The sequence below is a fragment of the Dromaius novaehollandiae genome, chromosome 1 (assembly GCF_036370855.1).
Source record: "Dromaius novaehollandiae isolate bDroNov1 chromosome 1, bDroNov1.hap1, whole genome shotgun sequence".
Classification (NCBI taxonomy): domain Eukaryota; kingdom Metazoa; phylum Chordata; class Aves; order Casuariiformes; family Dromaiidae; genus Dromaius; species Dromaius novaehollandiae.
In genome coordinates, this window is record NC_088098.1 from 148,852,175 (window position 1) to 148,874,665 (window position 22,491).

Consider the following 22,491-nt stretch of genomic DNA (forward strand, 5'->3'; position numbering starts at 1 on the left):
CACCCTCTATTTTAAATCACAGGCTTTATAATGGAATGGTTTATTATATTCTGGCAGAAGTCTAAGCAAGACTTTCTTCATTATACAGAATGATATCTAAAAAGTTTACTTCAGAAAACAAATCTGATAGTCAAGTTACTTCTGTCATAGCATTTGATATGTTCATAAATATTTAAGATATTTTATGTAATATGCCCATCAAGTGACAGGCCAAAATAGCTCCTAAGACTTTACTATGAATTAAAAATGTGAAAATAATGGATTTTCTGGGTTGGTAGCTGAAGTGAAAGATGTAAGCAAAGTTGTTCTTGTTTGAGTTGGATATTTTTGTTTTATTGTTTTTCAAAAAGGAAAAAATGTAAATTAATCATATATCACTGAAAACATTTTATTTGATTTGAAACCAAATGTTCTGATTTTATGATATTTTTATCCCATGAAAAAGTAAGAACAAAAGGAAAACTCTGAAATGAGGCAACTCTTTCACATTAAAAATTTGCAGTATTTGACTTTGAAATTCTGGAATTAACTATTTCAACCTTTCTGTGTTTGCTTGGTTTTTTTCCTCCAGGTAAAGCAATTAATTCTGCCTGCCTCTAACAGATTGCTTTGGAGAATCTACTATTCACAGAAAGAAAATTAACCTACCTCTATCAAAAATACCTCAAACTTTAAGAAAGCTCATTGATGCTAGTGAGAAATTTACCTTTGCCTTCAACGGAGCCAGGATGGAGCCTCTCGTCTTTATCTGAATATTAAAGATAATGTGTTTTTGCTAGAAATGACTGAGAGCAAACCCTGTATCCAAACAGATGTGAATTTTGAAGTTACATTGATGCAGATTTTGTGTGTCATACACTATTCTAAGATCCCTTTTCTTTTAAGCCATAGCTCCAGGACTCATGTAGTTGTGGAATCATTTGGCAGAAAAAGCATCATGTTATACAAGGAAGAAAATTCCCTAAAAGCATCTCCTTATGCTGGCAATGGAGCCTACGAGATAACCACTGTCAGGAGCAACAGCGAGGTCCCATGCCAGGTTGGATGCTGGTGGTGAGCAGTCTCGAAAGATAAGCACCCGGAGACTGCAGCAAGTGTGTGTGCATCTCCATCAGCGATGCAGACAGCTATAATATGTCTTTAAGCCTTTTCTCTGCCTAAATGTGAAGAACATATTTGCCCTCTTTTCACAGTACCTCTTATAGTGAGATCCATGATTTTGCTGCCTTAAGTGCTTTGCATCCACATGTATTGATCCAAATGCCGTATCGGATCTTTGTTTTTATATCACAGAATCACAGAATGGTTGAGGCTGGTTATATGGAACATGTTTTAAAACATTTGCCAACACAAAAGTAAACATTTTGTTTTATGTAATAAGGAAAAGGGATTAAAAGGATGGAACAGACAGCATCCCTGTGAAGATGCCTTTTAAGAATATTTTGTCACTTTGAAGTGTGATTACTTGAAGTATTATTACAGTGTGATTTCACAGTGTAATTAGTATCATATGCACCTCTTCTATTAAAGTACCCTCTGTAACATATGCTGAAGTCATAAGTCATAATTCACTGTATCCCATCTTCAATTTACTGTGTCAGCAACTTCAGTGACATAATGCTACAGAGTAATATTTCTGTATATTTATTAGTGTAATCATGATATTAAAGTGTGATGACACCTTGCTAAAACTTATAATCTCTTGTAAACGGTACTTTTTTGAGGGAAAAAACCCACTAAGTGAATAATATGCAATTCACAACTATAGGTTCAGTGACTACTGTTCAAACCTATAGTAGATATTCAGGTGTGCACAGAAGCAATATGCAGATAGCATCTTTCAGAAGCCTCACCATCTAGAAAACATATACAAAAAGCAGGGGACACATTTGGCTAACTGTAGACATCTACAGGAAAGCTAACGTAATGGAGAGTGTTATCTGCTTTTAAGGATCTATCTCATTCTAATTGGAGAATTGGGAAGATTAGATTAATTGCACCCAAAACCTGCCTGTTTATTTCACTGAGTGCAAAGGGAGCTTGAGTAACTAATTCACATGACCATGTCTGTACTAGAGGCATCAAATGCTTGGTCCATCCAGGAGAAAAGACATCATCAAAATGAAAGTCAGAGAAGACATATTTTAGGTAAAACTTCAGTTGAGAATCCAGACCTTCCTCACTTCTCAGATAACTTCATTTTGACTCTTGCTTCCCTCCCAAGTTTGCTTCTCATGAAAACAAGCACTGGATAAAAGTCCAAAAAATACTTTTTAAATTCCAGCAGTTTTATAACCCAGCAATAGCACTTGGGCTTCCTGACAGGGGAAGAAGTGACTTTCTGAAGGAATTCAAGCATAAAGGAAAATAGAGGGAACCTGAGAAATTAATAGCACAGTTCTACCACTCAAGCTAATGGGAGCTATATATGCAGTCTGTAAGGGGAAGATTAGCTTTGTTCAGGCATCTTCAAATGCTCAGAAAAATAAAGTAAAGTAGGACAATCTGCTGGTTGTAAGATATGCCATTTATTCCACTGATGCCCCACAGTCACCGGCCACTACGGTAGCTGCCCTGGTAGCAAACAGACAACAGCACCCAAGGGGAGCCCTGCTGGAGTACACCTGTCTGCTGCTTCCAGCATGGCATAAAGTACTCTAGCAAAGCACTACATCTTCTTGTCTATCTACTACACGTTTATACTATTCCACTTCCTCACCAGAATCTATAGTATCAGCTGCTTCTTCTTCTTCTTTTTTTTTTTTTTTTAAGTAAACAGCAACTTGTGGACGGAATTTCTTGTCAATTATCCCGTCATACCCATGCCCCTACACCAGTTTCCAGTGTGCCCATCCTCATGATATTCTTCTACTGAGAAACAATCCATCAGTCAACCCCTTTTATATTTATAGATGTACTATTTTGGATACTTAAAGTTTGAGCTATCCTCAATTCATGAGTAAGATAAATATTAGCTGTAATTTCTCTTAACCTCATAATCTTGCATTTTACTTAAACCTAAGATGTAAGGGCCAAAAGAGTAACAGGAAAGGCTGAATTGTAGAAAATAATGGAATAATTCTTCTTTTAAGTGAAGAAACCCATTGAACTCTTTCTGTTTTGTGGAAGCAAAGGCAAATTGCTTTTTTTGAATACAGAATGCCAAGTTTTTGCATATTCATTCAGGGCCTGTGCCTGCTTTCACTATAGTCTGTGGCCAAATTTGCATAGGTTTCAGTGATGCAGGATCAGCCCATCAAAAAGTTAACTGAGAAAGGAACAGGGCTGAAATCTGTTTAAATTTAGTGTTGCCTAGATCAAAAAATAAGGCATAAAATACTGGTGTGGAAAGAATCCAGTGTGAAACAGATTATTAGTCTATGATTGTAGAGAGACCATAAATGTTTCATACAGTAGGCTCTTAGTACAGAAGTTTTAGTATCAATAACTTATGTCTTCTTTTTATTCTGTTTTCATTTTCACTGTGAATTTGGCCAATATTTCATTATGGTATGAAGGATTCTTGATCATTTTTCTCTGTTGATTTGCAACAGCATTGCCTCATTAAAAAATTACTGTGAGAGATCCTTTATTCAGAAAGAGATTTTTTTTTTATCATCCTTCTATAATCTTCCCACTCTTTCTCTTTCTTCCTATCGTCAAAATACTGAGGAAATACCACATTAAACTTCCTGGCACTCTGGCACAGAAACTTCAGTAAGCTACTGGGCTTGTACATGGAAAAGAAATAATTGAGGAAGGAAAAATAAGCTTCCAAACTGTTTATCAATACATTATATTAATACCATCTGTCCCACATCCATGATGTCAGACAGCTTTTTCCTTCTTCATTAAGGCATAGTTAGTTTACATGAGCCGCTGCTTAAGATACTTGCTGAAACACTTAACAGCTCACTCATTTGTTTGGTAGTTTTATAGGCCTCTTGTGCTGGAGCAGAGGTACAACAGCTTGCAATGCAGGAAAAGAAAAGATAAAACTACCCTGCTGTGCAGATTTAGTCAATTTTCACTGGCTCTCGCACAGAAAACAAATTGCAAACCCTCACAAAGAATTCTCTCTCTGCACTGGCAGCCCTGACAAATGCAGACAAAAATGAGTAAATCAGGCAACTTCACATCAGGAGGAAAAAAATGGCTACTGCTCCAACAGCTGCTATCATAATTAAGAACAGATTTCATCACTAAACTCTTGCTGGTTGTGTCTGCAGCAAAACAAATACACAGATGTGGCACATTTACATACTGAAAAATGTGCACCATGTAACTGAAACAAATTTGCATTTTCAGCTTTTAAATATTCACTTTTTAATATGAAACAATAGGGGTAGTTTGCATGCTAATCCTCGGTCTTTGCTCATCAAAATCATTCAGTTAGTGTATGAAATATAATACAACACCGATACCTAATAAGTCCACATTTCAGTTGTAAAATCCAACACCAAAATTTACTATCATGTCCAGTAAAAAAAACATTTCCAAACAGTTTCTGAACTGTATTCTAGCACCGCTATTTGTAAATGATGTGCTTAAAAAAGAAAAGAAAAAAAGGAGAAAATGTAAGAGGCTTCTTTTAATCATGAAATGCACTAGATTTATTGCTCCCTCAGTTATCCACACACTTTAAAAGGTCACCTAGCATGATCCACTAGAGAAGAAATCATGCGACCCTTTTAAAGTAAAAAGGGTATATCCTCAAACCCTGTGAAAGTAGGGGGGGGATTATTAATGCAGCAGTGACTGAAACCTCACAACTGCCATGTGTGCATCAGAAATTCCACATAGCATTTTGAGAGCCTGTCGTACAATACAGAAAGACCCTCTGGCTTCTCTTTTCCTCACTCCAAAGATGATACATCTTTCTGAGCGATAGCTATTTCATAGCTAAATAACCTAGCTGTTGTCATGCAAACTCTTACCACAGTATTCTGGAATTGCTTCCTCTCTGAAAATCTGTGATAATTAAAGACAGAGAATGTGATTATTGAGGCCCATAGACTTACAAACTCTTCAGAGAGCAAATCTGCAAATCTGCTGATAATTTGAAGAACAGTTTCACCTTAGATGTATTTTAAGCCATTCAGTCATGCCACTATGCTTTCCCTAGTGAATATATTTGTTCAATTTAAATCCATCTGCAAAATTAATTTAAGTACTGTGTAGAACTAGACGATTAAGTTTGAGCACAGTTATTTTGCAGACAGATGTAGGCCTGATCAAAGAAGCCTAAATACAGCCTCCTACTGTAGGTATATAAAACTCGATATACTCAGGCCTCTTCTGGTACTCATTTCAGAAGCTGATACTCTGTGTTTTACAGATAGTAGGGTTTAAAACCTGCACTTTGCAGAGATGTGTGCCTTTACATGTTGGTGCTGGGACTCATAAAGTGCAACTGAAGATATTTGCATGCACATCTTTGCATGCTTACAAAAAAAATGTTACTGCTTGAGAACCAGTTTCTAGACAGTGGACACCTTTATATGGCAAATAACCAATGCTGCTGCATCATCAGTGCTATTTCATAGAAGTATGTAACTACCTGCAAGTGGTAAATGTCAAGACTTTAATGGAAAACCAATGTGCAAAGAATGCAAATGAAATCTCCACTAACAAAAAGGGGCTGCAAAGCCAGGAAAGAAAAGTGGTGCTGAAGTGAAGATGTACACCTTGCTTCCAGGTACATTTTGTTCCTGTTTTGCAATATGGGCCTCCAGATAATATGAGATACTGCCTTTAACCACCCAGCTGCCTTTACGGTTCTCACCCCATGCAGCATCAAGGACAGCAGCTGACCACTTTCTGCTGCTGTTCGTGGGGAATGAGAACTGGCCATGCCCTGCATGGGGGCACCCACCCACAGGAAGATAACAGGACCAGAAACAGAGCCCAACTCTCCTGAATCTAAGCCAACTGCAGATCTGGGTCCTTTTGTACAGGACTATGCTGATTCTGCACCATCCAACCCATTTCTAGCTTGTCTTACTTGTCTATTCAGTAAGGGACATAAAAGGTGTCACACTGTGCTTAGCAGAATTGTAGGTGAGGTTATGTTTGAAGACACCTCTGAAGCCAGGACTGGTGTGCAGGGTACCAGACCTTAAGCATCAATAATTTGTCACTTAAAATAGCCAGGAGTTAGACTTTATGCACAGTTATGAGAGCTGGGAAAGCACACAAGCAGGTGATTCTGTATATGCGACTTTGCACGCATATAAAAAGGAGGCCAAATTAGGACTTCTGCAATCAAGCCTAAATCTGTTTCACAGGCAAAATTCTTCTGAGTTTTAGAATGACTCCAGTGTTTCAGCCATGAGATGCCTTTTCAGAGAAACCTGTTGGCCTTCTGTCTTAAAAAACATGGTTCCCCAGATCCATGCATAACTTAATTATTTGTCCTTTCATCACATTATTTTCATTATGAGGAATGGCTCTAAAAAGCTGGTTCTTAAAGGACAAGGGTATTGAAAGTTTAAATAAGGTAAAGTGCTCTTCCCAGCTTAATAGTAATCAACACATTACTTGACAGCAAACAAGTCACTCCAGGATTTTAGGGAGTAAACAATATCAAAAGGACCTGCCATATGAATCAAACATGTTTTTGCATATCTCTTATCTGCTTGTAGATGTACAGTGCAAGTGATATAGGAAAACCAGCAGGAAGTTCTTTTTTGTGCACATCTTCATTCTGTTTTGGTTATCAAGTCCTCATTCCTGTTTGTCTGGCAGATGCTGTGTGTTCATTTTTAAGATGAGTTTACAGAGGTTCCCAAGGGAACTCAGAGTCTTTGTTTCCTTTTTTTCTTCTAGTCCGTGGTCCACTTTATCATACAGGTAGTATCAGTCAGCTGTTTATTAAATTATTAATTTCTTAGCAACCAACAAAGTAATCTCTGCAAAGCTATCTCCCTACAGCACTTAAATACAGTATTTGCTGTTACACTAGAGCAAGCAGAACGCAGGGAAAATTGGTGGGTTGGTTTCAACAACAGAAATCAGATAACGAAACTCAGTTCCAGGACGCATGTATGAGTAGTCCCCAGTGCGTGCTGCATCAAGAGCAGTCAAGGAATGATTTTGCTTTGGAAGGACACAAGCTTTGGGAGTTGGGATATGTACACTCTAGCTATATCATTCCAGTGCTGTTTGCATGAAAATTGATGAAAGTTTAGTTCAAATGTAGTTTTAATCAAGTTACTCATAAGCTAAAAGCCTCACACTCTTAAAAATATTAATATTCCTAGTCTGTTCATAGGTGCTAAGTTTGTTTTGTCTTTATACTAAGAATGGAAGACTGAGTGGAGGTACGGGCTAATCAAATCTGGATTTTGTCAAACTTCATAACTGACACGTTCTGAAATCTGAAACATACGTTTGAATTCAAATTATTGGGTCAGAGGTAGCCTTCAGTCGCCAGGTATTGTTATTACAATGGAAAAATGGTAGCATTAGTTTAATGTATTGTAATAGCACAGTGTAATGATCCTTAGCTCAGTAGTACTGAAATACCTTGACAACAGCAGTCGAAGTCAATGGCAGCATTGCACGTGCCCATAAAGGTGCAGTTTGCAGACCATTAGGCATAATTTCATCAGATCTTTATTGGAATAAAAATTGCACTTAAGCTTCTGCTGTTGTGTTGGCAATTTAGAAACACCGTAGCTGTATACATGAGTTTCACAAAGTCCCTCCGTTAAATCACAGATTAAACTACTGTTAGGCTGTATGGACACTGGGATTCATTTGGGTGAACTCTTTGCATGCTAATAAGAGAGCAACAAGTGAAGAGGTAAATCTCAGGTGTTAATGGCATTAGGACAATTTATATCTATAGAGGCCTTGGGCCATGGAAAGTACAAATACAGCATACATACATTTGGAGCTAGTGTAGACACTGCTTTTTTAACGTCATCAGACTTCAGCACTGCCAAGCTGACAGAAGACAGAGAATTCACTCATATGAATCTGCCTCCTCTTGAACAATTCTACGAGTTCTACTACAAACTGCGCCTCTAAGGGTATGTCTACATCCTACCCATGTTCTCCAAGCTAATGCACAAGGATTAAAAACAGACACATCTCTGCTAGTAAAGTGCTCCTAGCTAGTCGCATAGTAGTTTCCCTTTCCCTCGACTGCATGGGCAGTGCTGTAGCTAGCCTGCTAATAGGAAAAGTTACAGACATGCATGGGGATTTGCAGCAGGGCACCAGGATGCATCTACACTTACCTCCTGCCCTCCGAGTTTCTGATACAGCCTTGTTTGCCACAGAAACCAGAGTACACAGCTGTGGGCTGAATATAGATGTAGTCCCTGACCCGTCTGTTAGCCTCCAAAAACAGCACGAGCTCTGAAGCTTTTCATTCCTTTCTGGGTGTTTTATAGGAAATATTTGTTTTATTGGAAATAAAATAAGTCAGAGAAAAATTTTAAATAATTTACTATTTTCCTGAAGCCTCGGGGGAAATAATGGCTGCTAATTTAGTATCTGACTTCCACGACAGACAGCAAAGAGAACACCAGCCTAAAAAGTCTTGACAAAAAAAGGCTTCAAGGAACAATTCTTAACAAAAAGCTTACATTACGAGAAGCCAAGAAGGCAAAGGAAATTCCTCTAGAACATAGTCTCATGCCAGTGTCAAAAGTCATGACAAACCAGTAATAAAAGAAGAAAAAAGGAAAAGAGGAAAAAGCAAAAGGAAAAGGCTTAGCTTTGTGTGCTCTCTGAAGGATGGAGAAGATAATTGTCAACATCTTCATCATGTGGACACAGCTATTTCAACCGTGCAAAAAAGAGAGGGCCCAATGACTCCAGACTGAAATTAGCTCAACACCATCATGCATGCCCCCATTACTCTTGGAACTCATGGAACTATTTCCCATTTTTAGCTTTCAGTAACACACTTAGGTTTTTTAACACCTTGTGACTTGAATCTCAGACAAAACCCACCAGCGCCCGGAGGCACGCTCATTGAGTCACCTCAGCAGCCAGCACACCAGCATGACCTGTAGCCTTGCCAGCCTCCTCTGACTCGCTACAGGAAGTGAGCTCCCTTCAGTGAGCAATTACAATTTCAAAGTCTGACATTATCTCAGGAACGATTATATGCTTTGTGCAATGGGTAAATTCTATTTATTGGGGGGAAAAAAAACCCAAACCTGCACAGCACCTCTTTTAAGTTGATCTTGCCCAGGTCAAAATAATTCTACCAGGAAGAAGTTGTCCAAGTTCCTGAGCAGGCTGCAGAACATTACAGCAATTCTCTTGTCTCATATAGGAGAAAAAAAACCCAACAAAATGCAATCACACAGCTGCCAGCTCAGTGCCCACAAAGTCAAAAGTAGGCTTGATTACATAGGGAGGCATCAGTTTGTTCTCACATTCACAATATGTCATACCAGTGGGAAAAAAATGGCAATTAGAGTGAGCTCCACATCATTTGGTTTAGCGCAGCTTACTCAACACAAATGTCTTCATTTATTTCCTCCCCGTGTAATGCCTCAGACTCACACTGGTGGTACCTTCCTGCCTGGTTCTGCACAGCTGCTGTGTGTGTTCCCGCTGATCTCACACGTACGGCCTGAGCCGCCCAGCCAGACTCCTTCAATGTCCTGCCATTTTCTGGGACAGAAGTGTCCTTTCAGCTCCAAAGAGTGCCCTTCATTATCATTAAAGGAAATGCAGCGAGTCCAAACTATCTTCTGCCCTTTTCGAGCCCTTTTTTTGGTCCACATTCTCCAGTAAGCAGAGTCCCACATGAATATCTGCTATACCAGCTAGTCCCGGATTTCGGCTTCACCTCCTCCATCATCTTTTGTTTGTCTCACTCTTCCTCCTAGGAGCAGCCTTTGCTCACCCTATTAAGACTTCTTCCTCCTGAACACCATCTATGCTTTCCATTTGGGTACTTCTCTCAGCTTTGTCCCTATCTCCTTTCTCCAGGTGCAATAGGTTAATTTAGTTTTCAGACTCCTGTTAACCTTTCCTGTGCCTTTCTAGGGCAGATACACTCTATCACAGAATATGTCTCACTGTGTGCTTGTACAGCACCTTGCATAATGAATCCTGACCCCCAGCTTTTCAAAAACATTATAAGGAATTTAAGCTTCTTGTCAAATTCAACAAAAAATCCCTATATGTTTGCTGAAGGATACCTGGGAAAGGAAGAATACACAGGGCTGATCTAGACTCGTGATCCTTAGGACCATTCTGTAGTTTCCCTCCATCCTTTACATTTAACCCTTAATTTCAATCAGGGACCCCAAAAGCCTACATGAATCAACATATTCTAATTTTTAATCTAAGCATATCATGGTTTAATCAACAATTTTTGTGTGTGCCTACTACTTGTTACTTAATCTGTGAAATACAGCTCAGAAAAAAAATCCAGCCTATAAAACCTATTGGTGTAAAGATAAGCACTTTATTTAATATCCAATTAAATGTGGTCACCGGAGAAATCACAGCTTATGCAACTTTATCAGAAAAAGATTAATCTATTTCAGGCTTAACCCAAAATGTCATAAAAGAACTCATGAATTTAGATAGGAATCCACTTATTATCCAAAGACATTTTCCTATTGAGTAAGAACAGCCTAAATTGCTGACTATATTTATACTTGGTTCAATCAAATTTCTGTACTCTGTAGCTGTCACTGATTTTTAGGACAATTATCAAACAAAAATGATGAACAAACTGAAGGTACATTATAAAGTCTTTTTCAGCTCCACAGTAATCATTAGAAAACGCACAGCCTGCTCATTGATAACGGTTTAACAGCTCACAGGATGACATCATCACATAAAAGACAGTCACACCCGGAAGGCAGAAGATTTTTTTAATAGCATTACAATTTGCCATTTTAAAGTTAATTGTATTTTGCTTGGTGTTTCAAACCGCATAGGCTGCACTGAAGTTACTTTGCTTATGTGATCATGCCCAAAACCATGATTTTAAAATTAGGAGGCAAATAGTTGAATTTATTTATTTAAATTAAGCAGACTTTCTTGCCTGTCTAGAAACCGATCCTTTTCAGTTCATTAGCTGAATTTCCCACAGGGCCTGCAAAGGCGCATTTCATTTCTATGCTGTTTGATTTGTCTAGTTGATTTATTTAAAAAAGTGTTCTGTATTAAATTTATTGAATAATAACTATTTGGTTTCATCTTTCCACGTTAATCAGCGTATTTAGAAGGACATACATTTCACAGACAGTGCATGCATCTTGCAAAAAACACACATAGGAGTATCGGCAGGAGTAGCAGAGCAGCTGTTAGCTGCTGGGGCTAAGCACTTAATTTCTGTCTGCTAGATCAACTTCAGGCAAAGGGTGCAAGTGCAATGGCTAAAAATCAGTATTAAACAGTGATGTTTAATGGCCTACTTCAAATGAGCTCAGTGATCCAACCCCATTCCACGGAGTGCAGAAATACCTATCCAGTGCATAAAAGGTATCATTTTTATAAGTGTAACTCACAACCAAATACAGAACATTTTCTGAACTGCATCTCACCCTCTATGCTCAAAATTCTTATGATGTGCTCTACAAATATGGAGCTTGTTTGCAAAGTTTGGAAAGGATGTTTTCTTAGTAAAAATCTAGCAAGAAATTAAGAGGATGATTTGTGTGGATAGTATCTTCCTGGCACGTAATTACAAACCTAAGCTTCACAGAAGACGTAGTGGAAGCCCATTAGCTAGACTAACCCACGCTCTGAACGCACAAAAATCCAATCTAACAAAAACATCAGTTTTACTTGGAGAGCTAAACTCTTAGAGAAGATGGAAGTGGGAAACGCAATCTGGTCTGCCTCGAGAGCAATAAATCAGGACTGTATCTGGGCCTTTTTAGGACGGTCAGCAAGCTGGCACGGGCAGCTCATGCTGGCAGGGAAGAGCTGAGAGGGTGAGAACTGCTTCCCCGCCACCAGTGGAAGCGCTGCAGACCCATGGGGTCCCAAGGCTGGTGGCAGCTTCCACCTTTGCACAGTCACTGGAGATGGCAGGTCCCCATCCCAGCACGCCCGGGTGCCCAAGCTACGCTGCCGTCCTGGCTGGCGGGAGCTGTGGGCCTCTGCGCCTGGGCTTGATCTCTAAGCTACAAAGGCATTGCTGAGCAGATCTCTGCGGTGAGGTGGCAGGCAGCAGGATCCACTCTGCAGCAAGCCTTCAAAGATTTGTGGCAGGTACTTTTTAGTTGAACTTCCTCTGTGTCAGCTCTTCATCCCGCTCTCTTTATATAGCAGCAATTAGCATATCTGAGAAATTCCCATTTGGCATGTTTTATGGTCTCTTCTCTGTGTATTGAGATAGTTCTGTAAGTTATGTGCAAGGCTACGCCATAATTCCTAATGTACGACTGTCATGAAATCACTCACATAGATTTATTCACTTAAGAGTCAGTGAGGAAACTGATTCTGAACAGGGAGCTAGAAACTTTAATTACATGAGAAAAAAAAATGATTCAAGCACCTAGGACTGGTCAAGAAACTCCTTTGATGCTCTAAAGAGATGTCCTGAAGTTAATAGATTAACGGAGTATAACATTTCAAGAGGATTTCTGAATTCAAATGCCATCTTCTGCCACAGATCATTATTCTTTATTACTGTTGCTGACTTTCTTCAAAGTAATAACGATGTCAAAAACAACCACAAGTATTACATCTCCATTTCCGGAACAAAACAAAGAGAGACTGAAGAAAAAAGTGTCTTCCCTCAAGCAGTATCTTCTTGACCAAAGGAAGTTCATACAATGTAGAAAAGAAATATTCATCCCTGTCAAACCCTGATCTTGCTACCACTGAATTCAATGGCAAAGCTCCTATTAATTTCAAGTGGAGCATGATCAGTGAATAACTCAAATGGAAGTGGTAAACCATAAGTGACATAATCACCCAGGAACCGTCTCTGTCTCAGTGACCTACATGGTAGGAAGAAATACTGTGAGAAGAGAAACATTAATTCAGAGTTTAGCAAGAAGCCTGTACTTACGCTCTTGCATAACTTTTGTCTGCAGAGTAAAAGCTACGGAAGAGTTTTATATGCTACTGTGCTATACAACCAGTTGTACTGCACATATTGGAGGACAGAATTGGGAGTTAAGCCTCTTCAGTTTTATGCCCTGCTTTGACATTAATTCAATGTGGGGGCATTTGAACTCCTGCCCTCTGCCCTGGTGACCTGCAGCTATGGAGGAGGTAGCCTGGACCGCAGCCTGGACCACAGGGAACCAGGCCAACGAGCACAAGAGTAGACATCTGGTCTGTGGAGTCGGTGCTGGCTGTGCTATCCAGAGAGGTGTCCCCATCTGCCCACATCTCAGTTTATTCCTCTGAATTTAATATGGTCCATTTTAGAGCTATCTGGGAGCAGTTAATGCTGGTAAAGAGCTCTGAAACTCCCAAATGAAAGCGATCAGAATAGTAAGACATGTAGTATTTTTTACAATATTGGTGTGAACATACCTGCACATTAGCAGAACCTAGAAACCATCCGAGTGGGAACAAAAGAAAAGAAAAGATGTGGGGTACTTCAGATGCTGGGACTGCACGTTATGAATGCTGGATTGCACTGCCACGCTAGGGGTATCTGCCCCAGAGCAGGGGCATGAAACATGGTGATGGGCTCTCTGGGGGCAGCGCTGATTTCAAATCTGTGTAAGAAGATAGTCCAAGATATTTGTCATGTCCCACGTGAACGTGAGGTTTCGCCTCTTCTACTTTCCACAGAATCTATGCCTAGGGCCCAGGCCTGCTGTTGTGCATGCTGGCACACAGCTCACGTGGCGAGACTGATAATGGGGAAATACTGATTGCGTTTTCCTCCTGAGACAGCGGTATCACATCTATGAAGAATGCGATAGTCACCATTGAAATTTTTGCCCTCACAGGAGAGGATGAGCTGCTTTAGGAAATACTGCAACTTTGTAGACTGAGTCTGTCAGGGGAGCCCTCCGGACATAGATCCGCTCCTGTTCAGGAGCAGAAACTGCACTGAAAGGGTGCTCCCAAAGGCTTCCTCATGGCAACAATTATGAATACACTGCAGCAAAAAACTACTGTTTTTAAGCCTGCTTGATCATCTCTAAGTTACTGAAAGCATCTTGCATAGGGACTCTATCATAAATTACGACTGCAATGCCAGCAGTAATTTCAGTGGGTTTCTCAAAGCATAATTTTCATTCTTTTCTCTTTTGACTCTCATGTAATTGTCCTTTTCTCAGACTCCTCCATTCTTACAGGGACTAGGTTATGTCCTTTTTTTCTGTTTCTGTTTTACTTTCCCCGCATGCTAAGTGTTTATGATTTGGTGCAAGAAAGACATTATCTGCTTACAGTATTTTTCAAACCCTCCATCTCATGCTGTGACTTACTGTTCCATTCCATGCCCTTTCTCTAGGCAGCATATTTCAGCTGCAGGCTGGTACTTCTACGAGATCAGAAATGAACTGGCTAATACATTGTCTTGAATCAGATGTCCCTGAGATAGTAATTAAACCTGCAGAAGATCTTTTAGAAAATAATGCATAATTCCAAACCATGGCCTTTCTGTATACTTTGTATTAATATTGGTTTTGACCTTTTTGGTAATCAATAATCTTGTAGTTGTCCAGCCAGTGTCTTCCCCTTTTCTACTTCAGGTCTAGGAGTTTTAGTAAGCACATAAAGCTGCTCCTGCCTCTGTATTTTAATGCACTTGTACAGCTAGCTTTAAATAAATGCAAAGTTTGATTAACAATAGATTACACTTGGAATTTGAATACTAATAATCTCTAGTGTGTGCAAGAAAAAAATATCATCTTCAACATCTCATTTCAAAATAATTACAAAACAGAGAGCGTTTTAAATCCCATCACTTCTTAAACATGTGTTAGGACAAAGTGATAGGAGTAAACAAGAAATACTCTTGTTTTTCCTCTCTTTCTAGCCACACAAGTTTCCATTACATCCATTTGCAGTAAATACAGGGGAACATGAGTGGCAATTTTTGGTTTGGAGAGAAAATGCTGGACCTCAGTATTCCTGACCCTGTGGCTCACTGGCCTGAAAGCTTTTGTGTATTTATCTTCTTAATACAAGGTGGTGTAGAGCCACCTTGCACGGAGCATCCACCTCTCTGATAAACATGTTGGCAAGGGAGAAGGGAGTGGAGTATGTATGAGAGGGTTTGGGAGAGGAAATGCTTATCCTAAACCACATAATAAGCAACCTGAGCCTCACTCACATGCTGCTTTTAACTCATGAAGTAATAAAGGTACCATATTTCAGTACATGAAACTGTTATATATAAAATACAATTAAGAGATTTGGAACTACATGAATATGTAATGTACACATTTCTTTACAGATGCATTTTTCTCCAGACAGGCCGGTGCCTGCTTTAATTTGGAAGCTATTCATTTTCATACAAAGTTAACCAAGAGTGACAGGAAATCAGACGCCTACGTTATTTATCTTTTCTGAACTTAAAAAAAAAAAGCCTTCTGTTAATTACTTTTCTAGGAAGCTATTTTGTGGTACCACAGGGATAGATCTTCCATACTCAGAAGTGCTACGGAAATGACAACTTTACGATGTGCCGGGTGAATAAAGTATGTTACATGCAGATATTTAAGGGTATATTTGTCTTCATTTACTGTAAGTGATTATGCGACCAACAATAAAGAATTTAACTGCTTCTGGCCTGGCTGGATGCATTTACAATGATTACTGGAGGTCTGACCTTTTTAACCTTATATATCAAGTGGCACATACACGTTATTTATTTAGCTGGAATTAACAGTGATCTGTGAAGCTCTTTGTATTCTCCTTTGGCTCTCTCGCTCATCAGCCATAACTGACCCCAGTGAGTATGTTCAGTGATGGCAGTTTCATGTCACTCTAATTTATGAAAATCTCAGGAAACTACAGACCAAAGCAGTAAGATCTTTTTCATGGGTACCTAAAAAAAAAAAAAAAAGCCCACCTTTACATTTACATGATCCCATGTAGGTAGCTGTGAAGACAAAGAGCAGACAGAAATTATCTCCTCTCCTATAATTATTGGAAAGGAGACTGTGAGTTGGCATTAATAACTGCTCTGCAGGAGCAACATAGGTTGGACTTTCCACCTGTCTGCACACTGATACAGCGGCCTGGTGTCAAATGTAAGGTTTGAGAAGGCAGAGGGCATCTGCACACTTCTTTGGTAATAAACTTAGAAAACTCCATACTCTCCTTTGCTGTCCATACCCTACTCTTTTTAAACACTCTGTTGTTTGAGAAGCCCTGAAGCAGGTGGGGCAGGAGAAGTTCAGCCAAAACCTGGTGCTGAGGACAGTGCCTGGTGCTGGCATCAGCGCTGTGCTGCAGTGCACAGCTCCTGCAGCAACATCCAGAAACGGACCAGTTTCTCCAACTGCTGAATACCCTTGCAGGCCTTCAAAACAATCCATGCTAATGGGGCCAAAGGTGGAAAAGTGATAGCAATAGCATGTATCTTTAGAGACACATTTCACGAAGAAGGTCTATTAGACTACTCTCTTTCTGGCAATGAGGGTTTTTATTACATCCAGTTATCATAATCATAAGCACTACTGATGGATTTAAAAAAATCAGCCAAATTGTGCAATTAAAAGCTGTTTCTGTAGTTCTAGAAATCATATTTCCTTCATCAGTAACTTCACTGTCTTAATATAGCTTATCAAAAGGAACCAAAAAGCAATTATACAGAGTTGTGGACATTTTGATGCATGCCCTTTAGTATCACCTCCAGAGCTGATTCATAACCCAAACCATCCAGTCTGACTGGAAAAAAAAGCAGGAGGAATGCACTTTTCTCACAATGAACTGTATTTTTACATTCATTGAGCTCTCCTTATCCTAGAAGTGTCTACTTTTCCAACTCAAGAAAAGATGGAAAAACAGTTTTATCAAAGGGAGGATCTGACACCAATGAGCTGCTCAAAATATTTGTCATTAATTAGAAAAAAACAACCTTTGGAAAAACTTGCAAAAAGACAGGTGCATACATTAAGGAATTCCTTTGATAATCATAAGTTAATGTCCATTTTCAAGAGATTTTTCACTGATGGTAGTCATCCTACTAGTTAAAAACAATGAGGAACAATAAGTGATTGATTCACCACAGCAACAAACACATAGCACATACCATATGGAAAACAGTCCATACAGAAAACTTTAGGCTCAAAGTAAAGCAACTATTTTCTTTTTAAACCTATAGATAAGTTCAGATAGTGTTTGCCCAGAATACGATTTTGATATTTAATTCAAAAGGGAAATGAAACATTTGCTGAGGGTGGAAACAGTAGAACTAGGGAGCTCTAAAAATCAAGTAATATTATTTAAACAATATTCTCCTCTACAAACACTACTGTGCATGAATAACTAGACAGATTAGGCCTACTGTGTTAAATGAAACTGCCTGCATACATAGTTACTGTGTGTCTCAATGCTTGTAGAAGGCCAGAAAGCAAAAGGCTTGTATCATCATTCAAAAAATACAAGAAAAATCCATCTTTGCACATTGTGGTCTCCACTCTACTTGCTAAAAGTGTTTCTAAACCCACTTTCTCTATTTAATACATCCCTTTTTTGCAGTCCTATCCTGCTGAACATAAAAATGAGCAGTTATGAAGAGCCCTCCCACGGACACACTCAAAGGTCCTGAATAACATACAACTAGCAGGGATCTTCGACCCACACTGCTCTTGTTGTCCATTTCTTCCTGTTCAACGTGCAAAAACATCCTTTATTTCTGAGGAAGGTCAGCGGCAACATTACAGAGATGAACTGAGCTGTGTCTTCTTGTAAATGCAGCTTGCTAACTCTTTCCCGTGAACATCTGGGAAAGAAAATATCTACAACTGGCTCATACTTACAGTACTTAACAGTACTCAAGTGCTGTGATTGCAAACTGGCTTCTCAAGCACTGCAATTCTTCAATAAAATTGATAAACGTAAGAGGAGTATCAACACACTTAATTCTATGCTTATGTCTCCAGCCTCTTTGGGCTAGTCTAGAATGATGTCAGAAGACTTCTGGAGTTTTTTTGCTAGTGTGTTCAACCTATATCTCTTCAGTTTTCTCTAAAAGCATCTTCAGCTGCTCCTCTGTTTCCATTTCTGCCTCTCTGGGACAGAACTGCCCACACTAGAAATCAGAGAAGAAAAACTTGGATTCAACTCCTAGTTCTGCAGCAATTCAATAGGCTCTGTCGCAGCAAGGGGAAGACAGTGCTGCCCCTCTGAGAAAAAGTATTTACTCAGATCTCCGCTAAACCCTTTTCCTGCCTTGTGAGACACTGTCTCCCATCTGCCTCCCTGTATATCCAGATATGCAGTATTTCCAGAGGAAACATGACCATCTTCCCTACTTTGCACTGGAGCTTCTGTACTCAAATAAAATGTGGATGCACTTGTTTTTTCACACATGAACTTCCAATTTCAATGTTAAGCATGGCAGTACATATTGTACATGTGATGCACCAAAACTCTCCTTGAAAGAATGTGACTGTGAACTAGTTAGTTGTATTAAGTCTGTGTTTGGGAGGTCTTTTTCTGAGGAGTGGATGGGAGGGAGGAAAAAGTACTATTTTTTGGTTTCTATTAAGCTACAGTGATGGAAACGATAGGAAAGAAAAAAGATTGCAGATTTAAAGAACACTTGCTAGTGCATGTACCAGATGCTGATAGCTATATATAGGCACTCAAACAAGAATGACTGCAGACAGTATCTCGCCCAGGCAAACAGGAATTTGCCTGAGTAAGGCCAGGGCAAAAATGAAAAAAAAGATTCAACATTGAATCTATTGTGCATAACTTCTGCTGCAGAAGAAGTTGTGTAAGTACTCCATGAAGTGGAATAAGAACATGTCCTCATGATGATCTTACCTATATTTCACATAAACACGTTCCCAAATTTAACAAAACAAAACCTGTCCTTTTTACTATTAGACTGCTAGTCATTTGTGAATACAACCTCATTTTCCTTGCTCCATAGCCCTTAAAGAAGTAAGCAAAGCACAATAGGTAATGTATCTTCAAAGTAATAATAAAAATCAGCATGCAGTCTACAACATGAAATTCAGAAGCAGAACTCTGATATAAAGAATATGATTTGCCATCTTAGGTTTTTGTTATTGTCTCATTCATAACAAAATTTTAGAAATGAGAGGCGCTTACTCTTCCTACCTCTTTTCCTCTATACTCTGGTATCACATTTCTCTTCCTTTCTATTCAGTACAGTGGGTTTTTACCTACAGTAATATAATTCCTAAGTAGTTCAAAATGTGAAATAGCAGTACTTGAGACGACGAGCTACCATTTATACAGAGCAATATGATAATTTTGGAAGGACTGGGAGGTTGGGTATGGATTCTAATTAACACTGATGAACCTGGTTCCTAAAGATTAAATTCCCAAATGAGTAACTGCTACCTCTCTACACACAGGTCTATCCAAGTTACTCTCATTAAAACAATTTAAAAAAATTATAAGCTTCACTCTGTGTCAAGATATTGAAGACTTTCCAAAACTGATTAAAAATATTAAATGAGGTATTGAACTACATTTAAAATCAACCTTTTTCATGTATTGAAAAGTAATGGTCTATAATTTGTATTCAAGTGCTTTTATTTCCTGTGAATAATAATTGTACTGCAGCCAACTTGGTGCCCTGTTCTTCTGAAAACCTCAAGGGATGTACAGAAGAGGATTTTGTTTCCTACTGAAGACACATGCTTTGTGTAACATTGCTTCTTATTCTTCAGTTCTTACATGTAGGCTTAACTTTGTTTCATTATGTGTTTATTTTTCAGCTGATGCTTCCTTCAAATGGGTAAACACAAACGAAAGTGCATCACTGTTAGATATACTGACAGACTCTGGAAAGAACTTTATGCTAAATGAAAGCACATGGAAACAGAGGACTCAACCCAAATGCCTTAGGAAGCAGACTTATAGATCAGGAGATTTCTAACAATCTGTTACTGTTTCCTGGTTTTCTTTACCTGTGGAACTTGAAGTTGCCTACAGCCACATGATGTTCAAAATAAAGCTGAAATGATACACACAAGTGCTGATCACCCCGTGTTCCCCTGAAAAGAAAATCGATTCTGCAAGAGTTGAGGAAACGGTAATTTCTTACCGTTTGTCTCTCTGCTTGGTCAGGCTAGGCAGCTTCTCCCCTCACCAATCTTCCCTATTTTGAGTCTCATTTTTCATCCCACACCTACCCCCTGCACTTACACCTCGCCTCCCCTACCTCCACCTTTTTCCCTTACAGCCTCCTGCTTTTCACTGCCCCTTACACAGCTGCAGACCTTGTATAGGCCAAGTTAAAAAGTACAGGTTTTGGACCATAGTATTACTATGAACATGTTTTAAGAGCTGAATGTAGAAAAAATATATAGCAATAAAATGATGCCTGTAGACAGAGAGCTTCCTGCCCCTCTCATTTCTGCTTCCACGTAGCTTCCCACACACTTTTCTAGCATATTTGTCTACCTGCTTTCCCTCATGGTCATCCCATATGGCATTTCCACTCTTCCAGCCACTCCATGGTCATTAGGGGTACATTGCCTGTCCTGACACCTTTAGTCCCATCCTGAACACGGGAAGCCTCATTTTGCCTGCACAGGTTCAGGGGACCGTGTCAACTTTTGAGCTGAGAGCAATCTAACACTGCTGTCCCTAATGAGGGACAGTGGCCTTGTGATGTAAAGGAGAAGTTTCATGAAAGCAGAAATTTAAAAAATGCATGGAAATTCTTACAACACTGTATTAGGAGACCTGCGATACACATAACAAGAGTGGAAAATATTTTGAAACAAGAAGAAGTGTGACTGAAAATTAGAGTGAGTGGCTTAGGCAACACTGACAAAGACTGAAATAACTTTCAGTGTTGATCAATATTTCTCCCTGCAGAAATACCAGTGGGCCACCAATTTCATCTTGTGCCATTTGGGATGGAAAATCCTAGGACAAAGGAAATGTCAGGAAAAAGGGCAGGGGGGCGGGGGAAGCTGGATACTTTTATCTCCAGGACTCTCAGCCCTCAAACATGAGATCTAAACACTGTCTTCTCATTAGTTTCAGTTTCAAACACCATCAATATCTATAGTACCTGTTATTTTCTTCTGAGTAATATGTCCATGATTTTTTATAATTGCTTAGCCACTTTTTTAGCCTACCAGACAATGTTTTTGGTCCACCTCTTTCAACTTCAGCTAAATGTTTATATTCCATACTTTCAAATACTATTTCAAATATACTACATGCCACAAAATCTGCAAGTTGGTGAACACTTAGCAGCTAACCTGCTCTCCTCTCTCTCCTGTCATAGCTTACATTGCCATCAGTATCTAAGCAAGCTAGTTTAAAGCCATCTCAAATATGTCTATAGGTCTAGAAACTGCAGTATAAATTTACCCTTCTGCATCTTATGGATTACATACAAGTAGTGAAAGCTTTCTTTGCTACTGAAGTAGGCAAATCTGGAAAGCAAACAGTAAATCCTGAATTTCAGACAAACACGACTGCCTATCAAAATCCCTTTCCAAACTTGTCCTTAGGGTATTGCATATATGTAAAGGGGGGAAATTTGAAAGATTCAGACAACTGCCACAGGCGTCTTTAATTCTAACAATAGTCCTCACCTGCAGATAGAAGCACAAGTCTGAAGGAGGTAATAATATCTAAATGGATATTAGTATATGCCATTACCTGATCTATCTGCACAATGACAGCAATCTGTGAATGCTAAATTTGCTTAACAGATCTGGCTTAAGAGCCTAAAACAACCACTTTTCAGGAACAACATATCACTTCAGTGTTGTTTGGAACTGATGGAACTTTAACTTAGAGAAAAGCCACATGGGTATAATGCCTAAAGGAACCGAGAAAAGTAATTGCTTCCAGAGAGATTTCTTTCCTAAACCAAACTGAAGGGGAATACAACAATGAACTCTGTTTCTGAAAAATAGACATTAAGAGGCCAGAGAACTCCACCAAAAATGAGAGTTTTCCTCTCCTTTAATAATGCCAGAAACAAAAACGTTAAGACTGAAAGCATCTCAAGACACATCACAGCTGTCAAATAAGAGTAAACAATCAATATCTCTGCTCTGAGACAGTCCCAATGATTCAGCTGAACAGAGTTGTTTAGTCCTATAAACAGCATAAATTGTTTAAGTTGTGGGAACTCTACCAATTTGCACAAGAAGGGGACGTGATCATCTTTTATTGGCCTACAGGCCTCTGATACACCCAAGAAAAAAAAAATTGCCCCTCATCCTGCCAAAACTAGCCAATTCCTCCCCCTCCAAAAATCTCAAAATCAAACAGAAAATCGCAGACTATATTAGTGATGAAGCAAGGTGCCCTGTTGGAGTCAACAGAATGTGAAATAAATGAATGCAAAATAAATCAAAGCAGAAATCTTTCACAGCTACTGCTGGTAACAGAAATATTGCC

The 22,491-nt window shown here is 39.2% G+C and overlaps 1 protein-coding gene across 2 annotated transcripts in view; it reads right to left on the bottom strand.

Annotated features, from left to right (window-relative positions):
- AFF3 (ALF transcription elongation factor 3) overlaps nucleotides 1-22,491 on the bottom strand; it is a 338,365-nt gene that overhangs the window by 258,344 nt on the left and 57,530 nt on the right. The gene's annotated exons all lie outside the window — the stretch shown is intronic.